The following is a 12,459-nucleotide window of genomic DNA, read 5'->3' as shown; positions in this document are numbered from 1 at the left end:
AAACAACTGTGAAGCCCAATTGTGAAAAGTGATACAGTTCAGGTGTGTGTGTGTGTGTGTGTGTGTGTGTGTGTATGTAGTATGGCTGTATGCATGGATGGATATGTTTGCATGAATGTATGTATGTTTTGGTACCTCTCAGGCTCCATTTCAGCATTAAATGAAATTGTCAACCAGAGCTCATACATTAGCAACTCTGCAGCCCAAGACTCTTAGGCTAGATGTTGTATCCACTGACTATTATGGCTTTGATGCTTCCAAACTCCTCTCCTGGAAAGGGTCTGCACCACAGTGCCCTTGAACCCATCAATGTACAGGGATGAACAACTATATTAGTAGCACACAGACCCTGTGTGTTTAACTGGCTTAGCACCTGCAGACCCATTTTCAGAATGTGTTCGCTTTCACTGGATGACAGAACAGAATCATCTTCCTTACCAGACCAAACCACATAGGACAAGCTCAGAATGACCAAGGAAATTAACTAGGTATATTACGTGAACTTTCTAATTAGGATAATGGGAGGTGGTCAAGATTCAACTAGTGATGTCACTTTAGTGACTGGGTCACACTAAGTGACCAGCCCTGTGAGGAAGGGATCCCAATTATGTGAGGGTGAGATCGATTTCGGTTTTTAAGATTTTTTTATTGTTTTAACCATTTGCATACGTGTGAGCTCACTGCCTGCAGAGGCCAGATCCCACGGAGGCAAAGTTACAGGCAGTTGTGAGCTGCTTTTCAGTGTAGGTGCTGGGAACTAAACTTCAGTCCTCTGCAAGAGCAGAACATACCCTTATCAACTAAGCCATCTCTCTAGCCTTGGTTTGTGTACTGGCTGGTTTTGTGTCAACTTGACACAGCTGGAGTTATCACAGAGAAAGGAGCCTCAGTTGAGGAAATGCCTCCATGAGATCCAGCTGTAAGGCATTTTCTCAACTAGTGATCAAGGGGGGAGGGCCTAGCCCATTGTGGGTGGAGCCATCCCTGGGCTGGTAGACCTGGGTTCTATAAGAAAGCAGGCTGAGCAAGCCAGGGGAAGCAAGCCAGTAAGTGACATCCCTCCATGGCCTCTGCATCAACTTCTGCTTCCTGACCTGCTTGAGTTCCAGTCCTGACTTCCTTGGGTGATGAACAGCAATGTGGAAGTGTAAGCTGAATAAACCCTTTCCTCCCCAACTTGCTTCTTGGTCGTGATGTTTTGTGCAGGAATAGAAACCCTAAGACTGCTTTTTTTTGTTGTTGTTTGTTTTTTGTTTCCCTGGCTTAATGAACAAAACAGGATTCTCTGAAAGCTAGGCCCCTCATAGATGCTTTCTGCTCATTGTGGGACTCCCCATGGGCCACAAAGGGTAGAGACCGGGCACCATAAAGGCCCCACACATGGCACACATTACAACACAGATATTTAACAATATCTCAAGTTCCAAAAATGCCTAAAACCCACTCAAATAACACCTGGACCTTCTCAATTCAATTTATTTTCTGGGTATATTTTCAAATGTAATAGATAAATACTCTACGGAGACTGGAAGTTTCCAAGCAATGGTGACATCTTCATTCTGTTCAGACCCTAGAAAGCATTAAAACCAGATGGGAGGCTGGGGCTGGAGAGATGGCTCGGTGGCTAAGAACACCTACTGCTCTTTCAGAGGTCCTGAGTTCAAATCCCAGCAACCACTTGGTGGCTCAAAACCATCTGTAATGGGATCCGATGCCCTCTTCTGGTGTGTCTGGAGACAGCTACCATGTACTTTTAATAAATAAATCTTTAAAAAGAAGAAGAGGGGAGCTGAAAGTCAAATTTTGTCACTGCTATGTTTTTCACTAACTTCTCTTTGGGGTGAGGCCATGGGGACGGAGCTGCTCTGTTTCAGAGGCCATCCAGAGGCCAGGCAGCTCAGCGGGCTGGGAAAAGCACCCACAGAACTAAGCAGGCAACTCGTTTCTCTTTTCGTGCATGCAGCACACACCCAGCACAGCAACTGGAAAAGCTGGACAGTGGGCTGAGCTCCGGCAGGGGCGGGATGAGAAGACAGGATGAACTGAACAAAGGGCCATGCTTCCCTCCACAGCAACAGCCTTTGGTTACATTTAAGCACCATCCCCATGATTCAGCATGAAATGGTGTCCAAAGCATTGATAACACTCGGGTCAAAGCTGACCATAGTGGGAATGGATCTGATACTTTCCAGGGATGGCCCACCCATCAGGGCCACTTGGGTGTCAGATCTGAAGAACCTCACTGTAGGAATAGATCCAACTGTAGGAATAGTGGGGATACCAGGGCACATAAAGGAGTGTCACTAAAACCCAGATCCCCTGCCCATGGGACCTTTGGCAGCTATCTATGCACTGGTCTCTGGCTCTGTTTCCAGCCCTGTACTGTCCACTCTTCCGGCTACACCCAACCAATCCCACTGTGCCAAGGAGCTCACACTTCCCAGGTTAACCTGGCCCTTAGGGTGCGGTTAAGATGTGTTTTGATCTTGTAGACTGGAGGCTGGTGTTGTCCTAATGATAAGCAAAGCTGCTGCCTTAATCATCCAGGTCTCTTAAATCAGATCCCTGCTGGTCCATAAAGGATGGGGGGGGGGGGAGGCTTTGATGTCCATTTCTGTCCATCTATTAATGCAGATGGAGTTGCTCATTATCTCAAGGATCTGAGCCAAAGCAGAGAGGATGGGGAAACTCAGCAATAAGACAGTCTTCAAAGCCTGCAGAGGCCCAAAGCTCACAACTAGTTACCTCCAGAATGACCCCTACCCCCATCCCTGGAAGCACCTTTATAATCAGAGTCTATTCCTAAATGTTCCTAAAGGCTTTGGGGAAGTGACTTTCTAACACTCCTGACAAAGAGCTCTCTGATTTGGTGCCCTTAAAGTTATTAGCCTCTTCATAAAGACAAGTGTGTCAAAAGAAAAACAAAAAGCAGATCTACAGGGACAGGACAGACCTTCACAACCTGAAGGGGGAAGGAAGCAGGTGAGGCTAGCCCAATCAGCGCCTGACCAATATCCCAGGCTCCGCCAGATTCTAAAAGCCATTTAGAAGCTTTGTTTACAAGCTGTGGTTTCTCAGTATCAAATCCAAAACTTTATGTCAGAACCCCAGGGCAAGGCCTGGGAATGCAAACACCTAGCCAGCACCCAGCAGAGCGCTCTGCAAGGTTCAGAATAAAGCTTCGGAGAAACAATTGGCAACTTTGTAAATGCTTTGTAAGCACAAAACCTCAAAGTAACAGGGTGTGTGTGGGGTGGTGGTGGGGGGGAACGCAGGTTTAATTGAAGGAAGTTAGAGTCTTCTTTATTTGGAGTTAGGGCACAAACAGCATGCTAGGCAATGGATTTAGCCAGAACCACGCCACCCTCCACAGCCATATTAAACCGCAAAGCCCCCATTAAGGGGGCTCCTGCCCTACCTTAAGGACAATTCGCACACAGCTGTTCCTGGCAGCCCCCAGGGCCCCAAAGAAAGCTTCCAGGCCCTCAACCCTATGCCTGTAAAAGCCGGCTTCAAGAGCAGACGGTTTCCAGCCAGACTCCACAGGCTCCCTGGCAAGCAAGGTTCACCCTTCAAGGGCTTCAGCTTAGCCCCACCATGTATGCAACAGCAGCAGCACCAAGAAAGCTTGCTAGAAATTCGGAGAATGTTAGGCCCCACTGTGTGTGCCTGCTGGGCCACGGTATAATTCAAGAAGCACACACCCCCAGTTCTCCCACCCTCACCCCTGTAAAATCTCAGCCCACGAAGCTCTCCCAACTCTTCCAGAACTTCACTCTTCCTCTAGCCCTTTCTAAGGCTAGTCAGTCAGGCTTTGTCTGGGGCCAAATCACCATCAGCAGGACCCAATAATGAGATGGCACTCCAGAGACTGTTGGGGAGCTAAAAGGAGTCAGGAAGGGCTGCCTGTCAGCCACATTCGCATTAACTCCCCGAGGAGGCAGAAATACAGGCCCAGGTCCATAAATCAGCAGAGACAATCCAAAGTCAAACAATGCCATTGAATGCTGGGTTCCAGCACAATGTTAATGAGGTTGAGGTCACGGGTATGATTAGCTTCCTCTGTATCTTGGCAGAGACTTCAGCCCTCTGCCCTCAGGCTGCCTTCTTCTCGGGAAGGCTGATGTCCCCTGGGTCACTAAGAGGACTTGAGTGGAAAGGCCAGGCAGCACCAATGAAGGCCTCCAAAGACCTCAGTGACCAATGAGCAAAACTCACTGAGGAAATACACAAAAGCCTGGGGGAAGAAAGACTTGAAAGATGACCAGGTCAGGCCAATTACCAGCACGGGCTGGGCAAGCCAGAACTGAGAGGACTGGAGATTTATGAGACAAAACGGAAAGTCTGTGGCCAACATCTTTAAAACTTCACTTTATTTTTTGGTAATTTCATACCGTGGATACAGTGCCTTCAAGTCATAACCCACTGGAGGGTTGTGTGCGTGTGCATGTGTGTGTGTGTGTGTGTTTAAATAAAATATATCTAAACTGAAAGGAAGCTAACTTGGTGACCATTCAAAATGTGTTTCTTAACGTTTTCATTCATAGAAACTCCATTGATAATGGTGCCTGATGGGCTGGAGAGATGGCTCAGTGGTTAAGAGTACTGACTGCTCTTCCAGAGGTCCTGAGTTCAAATCCCAGCAACCACATGGTGGTTCACAACCATCTGTAATGGGATCTGATGCCCTCTTCTGGTGTGTCTGAAGACAGCCACAGTGTACTTATGTATATTAAATAAATAAATCTTTTTAAGAAATGGTACCTGATGATAAGTCTAACTCCTAGAGCCTGTGCTTCTCCTTGTCCTGCTCTGCCGCAGTGGTGTGGCTCAGATAATCAGTTGTCCTAACCAGCCCTGGCCAGCCAGGCCCGAGAGGTTTACACAGAACCTGTCATCATTCTCATCATCAGCTCCTGAATTATTATTTAATAACTGTGGCCTCTGCTCACATTGTCTGCACCAACAGTTCTTCTTGGCTATGTATCACAAATTAAGTATCCCACACGCCCATTTTGTTTCTTCTGATGATGCCCGTCCTCCCCCAATTGAGGAAAAAAAAGGGATGGCGCTATGCAGAAACTGGAAAAGTCCCCAGGAACGCAGTCATCCTAGGCATACCCACTTAACCAATAAGGTTGGGAGGAAAACTTACAAACCCAGAGTAAGCATGTCTGTGGTGTCCACCACAGTGTGGGTTCACACAGCCAGTCAACGAGGAGCTCCACCTGAGGAGAAGCCTGCAAGGATGAGTGTGAGGAAGGATGAAGTTATTATGAACGGGATCATCCTCAAGGATGGACTCTTGACTGGTTCAATGAAAAGGACATGGTTTGAAATGATTTCAAGTGTCCAGAGTGTGTGGGGTGTTTAGTATACAGGTGGCAGGTCTTTATAAATGCAAATATAAACTGCTCAATGGATGATTATTTGTTTGGTTCCTGAATCTTGGACACTCTGGCCAGATGGGGGAAAATCCAACTTTTTAAGAGGCTGTTCTGGCCTTACTAAGTGTGTACTGGGTACCACTCATCTGCAGATAAAGGAGTAACAGGGCTTTCCTCAGCCACCTTGCTCACTGCTACCATTGCAGTGCTGAAAAACAAGTACTACGCTCAGCCTGAAGCAGCCCAAAAGAAAGGAAGTCTGAACTCCAGGTGCCCCTGACAGGCCAGCTCTGCAGGAAAGAAAGAAAACACTGAACAATACAATCAGCAGAGGAAAAGGAACCCCTCTAAACTTTCCAGGCATGGGGGGAAGCTTGTTGCGAAAGCTGTTTCAGAACCCTCTGCTGTTTCAGGTTCTGCTGAGAACTGCAATTCCAGTTCCCCCAACCCCCTCATCCCTAACTTACCCCAAAAGTACTTACTGCAGGGCTTTTTAATCAATTAGACAGAAATACCAAGATAACCAGTTAAAACTCTGCCCTATATCCTTCCAACCCAGTGGAGCGAGGGAGGCGAGGTGCCAAACTGGTTACACAGACGGACAATGATTCATCAGGCCTGCCGAACTTAGCCTAACTCCACAGCACTGAGAGCAGCCACGGTTGTGCCCAAGTCACGCGGCATGTCTGCGATCCAGCATGCAGTCATGGGGTCAGCTTGGCACACTTTCAACAACACCACAAATGAATGAAATTTAAATTAACAACAATAACCTCCCCCACCCCAGGCCAGAAAGCAACACCACCCCACCATGGGGGCAGGGCATGGGGGATGGGGGAGTGTTGATAAGTGTGTCCCTCCCCCACAGCATGAGATGTGAAGAACCCTGTAAGGAAAGCAGAAGATGCTGAGGACAGGAGCGCAGAGCAGGTAGGGCTGAGGCAGGGACACTTACATCTGCAGCTATCCTACTAAGAGAGGACTGTGACACAGGACTTCCATGTATTAGTCAAGCCACGAAACCAAAGCCTGATTCTGCCTCGCTGAAATTCTCCTTATGAAGAAAGTATAGGAACTGTTTGTGCTGCTGCTGTTACCTCAATGGATGCTGAATATTATACCTCAGGAGTGATATAAAATACTCGATGCTCTTCACTTAAGTGTTATAACCATAACCCAGTACAAAGTTCAGCCTATCACTTTAGAACCCACATGAAGCTTTTTAAAAGTCTTGTTAAACCTAACAAGTTCACCCCTAAGTAAACAGCTCTGAAATCCTCTTAAAGTTTTCCAGAAATATTTTATCGGTGTCAATAAAAACAACCTAATCAATAAGATGTTGTATTAAATCAAAAGCAGAACAAACCCACATGAAGAATAGTAAAAATATACCTAATGTCACCTCTCTGGCCAGCCAAACCTCAAAGTAGAACTTGGGTAAGTTCTCTTGACCCCATGGTTGAAGGTTAAACTAAGAAAATATTCAGATTAACACACCTTTTAAATTATGTTCAGCGTAGTGTAGACGTGCACAAAACTAACTCATACTCTTAGCTAGTGAAGGTCAGTGTGCACATGTTCTGTGTGTGTGTGTGTGTTTAAGACTGTTCAGGCTGCTATTAAAATCTATATAGACTCTAAAGAAATGCATACTGGGCTGGAGAGGTGGATCAGTGGTTAAGAGCACTGAATGCTCTTCCAGAGGTCCTGAGTTCAAATCCCAGCAACCACATGGTGGCTCACAACCATCTATAATAAGATCTGATGCCCTCTTCTGGTGTGTCTGAAGACAGCTACAGTGTGCTCATATAAATATAATAAATGTTTTTAAAAAAAGAAAGAAAAGAAATGCACAGTTTATTTCCTCATTGTGTCCTTAGAATAAAAGAAGAGCCCAAGCTCTTGTAAGGTAATTTACTAACCTCAGAATGGGGGCCCCACTCAGTACTGTACAACCTTCTTCAAGGGTGTCTGGCTTTAACACCTGAATACAGGGAAATGCAAAAACCTACCACAACATACGTGTGCAGGTACAGAATCCATTTCATTAGTTATACATCCTCTCTCCTGAGCATGCTCAAAATCATTTTGTGTATCACATGGATTCCAGTTTAAAGCAACAGACCCTATCAAGTCAGCTGGATAGCATCAGTATGAGCTTGCTGAGGCCAAGGGTCAGGAGCTTAACTATTCCCACTTGGGCCTATTGAACATTTCAAAAGCTTCAGAAACAAGGTCACACTCCCACCTTCAGCAGTAAGAAGATATTACCTGAAGGACAGGATGAATGGATGAATGGATGGATGGATGGATGGATGGATGGATGGATGGATGGATGGATAAATGAGTTGACACACTCCCAAAATTAGGAGGAACAATACAGGGTACAGTCTCCTGATCAAAAAATATTATTTTGTTAAGCAAGTCTTTGCTTGGGGCCGAAGACATGACTCACCGACTGCTCTTCCAGAGGGTCCTGAGTTCAATTCCCAGCAACCACATGGTGGCTCACAACCATCAGTAATGGGGATGTCCCCCTGCCTACCCTGGGGCCATGGCATCAGATGCCCTCTTCTGGTGTGTCAGAAGACAGTGACAGTGTGCTCATATACATAAATAAATAAACCATTAAGAAAGAAAAAAGTCTTTGCTCACTTTGCCCTAACTGGTCAGGCAAGGGAGGGAGGGAAGCTGTAGCCTGCAGCTGCATGACACTGCTGTACCACACATTCTCCAGAAGTCCAATTTCCCCTCCTGTCTCTGCAGCCGGATACTAGGTTGTACATCTCTCTGGAAGGCAGAAATTCAAACTTTCATTCCAACGGAACTCGAAAACTGCCTTTTGCCATCTGTCTCCAAATGGGGTCAAGCGTTCCCTCCCAGAGGGTCCCCAGTCCCCAAGAACTCTATGTAGGGAACATCACCTCCCATGTTCTCTTTGCCCCACTGCCATGCTGCCAGGATTCTTGCACCACGGCACTGGCTGGCCGCCGTGTCCCCCTGCCTATCCTGGGGTCATGGGACTCTTTGAAGTCACAGTGTGACTTCAGAGTCTGTCCCACAGGAGAAGCTTTAGAGACAGCTGCTGAATGACAGAATACATCAGTGTGCAGATGAGGAAGCTGGCTGGCATTGTAACACACACACATACACACACACACACACACACAAACACACACACGCATGGGGGTTCTGGGGAGAAACACACAAGCACAGTTCCTCTGTTCAAGAAATACTGTTTAGTTAAGATGTCTGTTCGCTTTGTTCTCTGGTCTCTACACACCTGAGTAAAGGCAAACTTTCAGGGTGAATTTTTTTATGTGTTTGTTTGGGGTTTGTTTATTTATTGATTGATTTTGGTTTGTGGCATGAATTCGGAAATTGGGCATTTACCAATCACTTGTATCTTTCTTTGACTGTAACACTGACTTTAGCATTCTTGGGCAGTGTTAATCATGCCCACCACTAAACGGTTTTTAAACTTCGTTTTCTTCCCAGATAGAATGTGGATATTCGTGTCCATGGGATACAGGACCTGAGGCTCTGCTAGTGTAAAGAGCCTGGGCCGATAAGCCAGCTCGGCAGTCTATCTCTTACAGACCCACACACTGCCCTACAAACTCCCTAGAACAGATGGTCCAGAAAAGACTCACCACAAGAGGCCATAGAGATATAGCCAGAAAGTTCTAGAAAGAGTGGGTGCTTCTAGATGTGGATTGTCAGAGGCAACTCCGAATCAGGTACTCTTGAGTCCCTTAACCCTGGGGACTTAGGAGTGCTGGCAACTCTTAATGTTTCCTGAGCATTTCCAGTGTGGGTGAACATCCCAAACCTGAACAAACACATCAAGTTGACCTTCCAGAGAACCTTGAGTGAACTCCCATAACCACATCCAATGTTTAAAAATATTGAATTATTAGCCTTTTAACTTTGTGTCCATTTGTGCCAGTGGATGGGTTTGTGCATACAAATGCAGTGCCGGCGGAGACCAGAAGAGGGTATCTGATCCCAAAGAGCCCACATTATAGGCAATTAGGATCTGCCAGGCGTGGGTGGTGGCGATCAGACCCCTGTCCCCCAGAACAGTAGTAAGCACTATTGACTGTAAAGCAACCTCTGAGATTTATTTTTATTATTTGTACGTGTGTGTCTAAGTATATACACACACGTGTGTGCAAGTGCCCAAGGAAGCCAGAAGAGGGCATGGAATCACTCAGTGCTGGAGTCACAGGCATGTGTGAGACATCTGATGTGGGTCCTGGGCTGAGAACCCCAGTTCTCATGAGAGATCGAGGAGAGTTCTTAACACCAGAACCACGGTCCCAGCCCCCACTACCATCAGACTCAAAGCCGAGAGAACTAGAACAGAGCCTGCTAAACACTCACATAGGTTTTACACATCGGAGACTCTCAACAAAGTCTGAGTCTCTGAAAACCTTTTTAAGACTTATTTTTTCATTCTGTCTAAGTGTGTGCCTACATCCTCGTACAAGTGCATGTGGAAGCCAGAGGCACTGGATCCCCAGACAGTTGCAGACAGTTGTGACCTGTCTGATTTGGGTCACGGGACCTCAGCAAGTGCTCTTAACCACTGAGTCATCTCTCCAGCCCCATGACTCTCCTAAACTTTAATCCTATGTTGGCAATTCTTTGCAGTAAAAATACAGAAAATGAACACTTTTTGCAAGAGAGAGTGTGTGCACACCAGCATGCACGAACACACACACACACACACACACACACACACACACACACACACACACACGGAGTTTTCTATCCATTCTTTTGTAACTATCTCCTGCTGTGGACTTTTCTCCCTGCCTTGTTCAACCCTTGCTTGCCTCGAAATCTCTGAGCCCAGGTCTCAGTTGTGAGCGGGAGCTGTCAATCCGGAGCCAGGCACATGGACAGACAGTATGCTGTTTCCCCCATAAAGCATTGCTTACTCTCCTCATTCACAAAGATCCTTTATTCCTTCACACAAATGCTGGTTCATGCATCATAACTCAAATTATATTCACAAATGTTCATCAGCATGGTAATCACTCCTCCTAACGAGACTGGTTTAAGACAAATGAGCAGCCAGCCCCTTCCCCACTCGATACTCTTGAAGCTTACACCGCACCACCTCCCACCATAAAATGCTACCCTGTCACAGACCACAAGCCACAATGCTCTGTGAGAGCTCTTGGAAGTAACTCTATTATAAAATAAGATGTTGTCTTGTGTTGCTTTAAACCTTTCAAATATTATTTCATCAGAATCATATTTTCCAACATAGGCTAGCCCTATTAGCCTGATTGCAGAGAGAGATGTTCATTTTCCCAGTCTTTTTAAAAAAAAAAAAAAAATTAACCAAGCACACGTGTTCTCCATCTCTTAACTTGAGAGGGAATCTTTAAAATGATTGGGAGAGCACCAGAAAGAGCAAAATAAAGTAACCCTTATCCTATCCTCTCTTCCAGCTGGAGGGAACGGTGTTCAGAGAATTAAAGTCCCTTCGAAAGAACTATGGGTTAGTCCCCCCCCCACACCTTGCTTCCCTCTGGCTCCAACAAACACACACTCGCCGGCGGTGGTTCCACTTTTCCATATGGGTCACCAGCTGTAATCTACAAGCACAAAAACAATCACAGCACAGAATACAGGAAACTGCCCGGGCCGGAGAGAGGTGGGGTGTGACGATGAGAGTCTTTGCCCCCCCGCATACTCCCGAACCTCCTGAAATAACAGAAAAGTTGAGCCGGCTCGGAGAAAATCTTTTCGCTCTTCTCGGTTCTGGGAGCACAAAACCGCGAGTAGACGGAGAGAAAAGCGCGGCCGGGTGGGGGTAGGGACTGCATACAAACCCATCTCCCCGAGTCCTTCATCCTCCCCAGATGTGGTGTTCCCCCCACTCCCCGCCCACCTCCTCTCCAGCCCTCACCCCTCTGCACCGGCCACACACACAAAAAAATGCAGCCCAGGTCTGAGATGCAGCTGAGGTCTGTGGCCGCTGAGACCCACGCGGCACGCACCGGGGCTGGCGGGGACCACTGGAGCTCCCCGAGGGAAAAAAAAGCGCTTCCAGGCTCAACTTCTTCCACGTCTGCGGCCGGCTGGCGCTGCGCTGGCTCCTTCCCGCCCCGGCACCCGCCGCCCGTCCCTCCGCGCCCCCCGTGCGCTGTCGGGGACCGGCCCCCTCCCGGGCTCCCCGCGCAGCGCCTACCTGGCCCGGGACAGCCGGCTCCTAACGCCCCGCTCCGGGCCGGGCGCGTGCAGCCTTCCCCAGCCGCGCTCTCGGTCCGCAGCCTCGGTCTGGCTCCGGCGGACCCGCAGGGGCGAGGGCGGGAGCAGGAGAGGGTCGGCGGCGCCGGGGCGGAGGCCGAGGGGCGGGCGCAGCGGGAAGAGGCGGCCGAACCTCGCAGCCCAGGCCGGCCGCTGCCACTCAGCATCCCCGCCTCCGGCCGCCGCGCGGGGAGGGGTCGGCGAAGCCCGGCCTCCGGGGGGGGGGGAGGGTCCTGCTGGGCCCCGGAGCGGGTGGGCGACGCGAGATCCCCGCGAAGGGGTCCCACCTCGAGCTCACCCACTTTGGGGGAGTTTGTCTGAGTGCAGAGTGTGGACCGGAGCCGGTGGGGAGGGAAGGAAGTCGGTCCGCGGCCCAGGAGGACCGCAAACTGGAGAGTGGGCTGCGGTGCATTTGAAGAGGAGCCTGGCGGCACAAGTTTACAGGTCCTGCTGCCTACTTAAGACTGCAAATTTTCCCAGAGTATTCCCACCTCGGATGTTTGGGTCCAGACACATCCTCCGGCACTCCAGATACACTTTCCAATGGGTATCATGGATCTTGATGGCCGTTTAAGCCAATGCTAAAGGGATCCATAGAGGAGACCCACCAACTCCTCTCACCACCGCCCCCAAGGGTAGAAGCAACGGACAGAGTCAAAAAGCCAGGGGCTCAATTGTCTGCATTTATTGTGCAAAGTTTGAAGCCAGCCTAGAACACCCTCCTTTGTCTCCAACCCCCACGCCCTGTCAACCCTAACCCTAACCACCAATGTACAAACCCATTCAATCTGGGTTCCCTCTCCCC

General features: G+C 48.4%; 1 protein-coding gene across 1 annotated transcript in view; it reads right to left on the bottom strand.

Moving 5' to 3' along the window:
• The window catches only part of LHFPL2 (LHFPL tetraspan subfamily member 2), a 132,948-nt gene extending 121,265 nt beyond the window's left edge, over positions 1-11,683 (bottom strand). The window contains exon 1 of the mRNA XM_080925816.1: positions 11,596-11,683. The gene's annotated coding sequence lies outside the window, so the exon portion shown is untranslated. The remainder of the gene's footprint in view (positions 1-11,595) is intronic.
• Positions 11,684-12,459: the final 776 nt, after the last annotated feature.

Source organism: Micromys minutus, assembly GCF_963924665.1.
Source record: "Micromys minutus genome assembly, chromosome: 11".
Taxonomy (NCBI): domain Eukaryota; kingdom Metazoa; phylum Chordata; class Mammalia; order Rodentia; family Muridae; genus Micromys; species Micromys minutus.
The sequence above is the reverse complement of the archived record's forward strand: the minus strand, read 5'-3'. Positions and strand labels throughout refer to the sequence as shown.